Raw genomic sequence first — 671 nt, forward strand, 5'->3', positions numbered from 1 at the left:
TCTTAATTTTAAAATTGTATATATGTATACACTTTCGCTGCCAAGATTTGAAATTTAAATAAACAACAGAGTTATATTTTTAAAATTGACCGTGACCAACCAAATGCATATTCTCTTGTACGTAGGTACATAATATTTTATAGGTACCTGCGCGTCGCGTATGACAATAGTTAAATTACGTGTGCCAAAGTTGTTGTGCAAGTAAATAAATACAAATTTACCCACTACCCATTTATATATAACATATAATGTGTAGTATATATTATAGTATACACACTACACACATGTATTTGTATACATATATATGGTATACTTAAATACTTTGTGCACCAATGATACTTGCAAAGTATAATATCAACTAATTTACATTAATTGCGTTGTTATAATAAATGTGGGATTATTACCTTTCATTCATCAATTCATCACAATTCATCTCGAAACACACATTTTAATCCACGTTTAACGAATGTAACTTTATAAATTCATTATAAAATTCGATTTCGTCAGAAATGTATTATTTTTTTCAATCTTTAATATAGATAATTAACTATCAAATTAATTAACAAATTGTAATCTCCAAAGAAATGTTTACATTTTCAATTGACTCGATACGCACTTTGCATGTGAATAATAATGAGTGCGCCTAATGATCAAAAAAAAGTAATACAATA

The sequence above is a fragment of the Aphis gossypii genome, chromosome 2 (genome assembly GCF_020184175.1).
Source record: "Aphis gossypii isolate Hap1 chromosome 2, ASM2018417v2, whole genome shotgun sequence".
Lineage (NCBI taxonomy): Eukaryota > Metazoa > Arthropoda > Insecta > Hemiptera > Aphididae > Aphis > Aphis gossypii.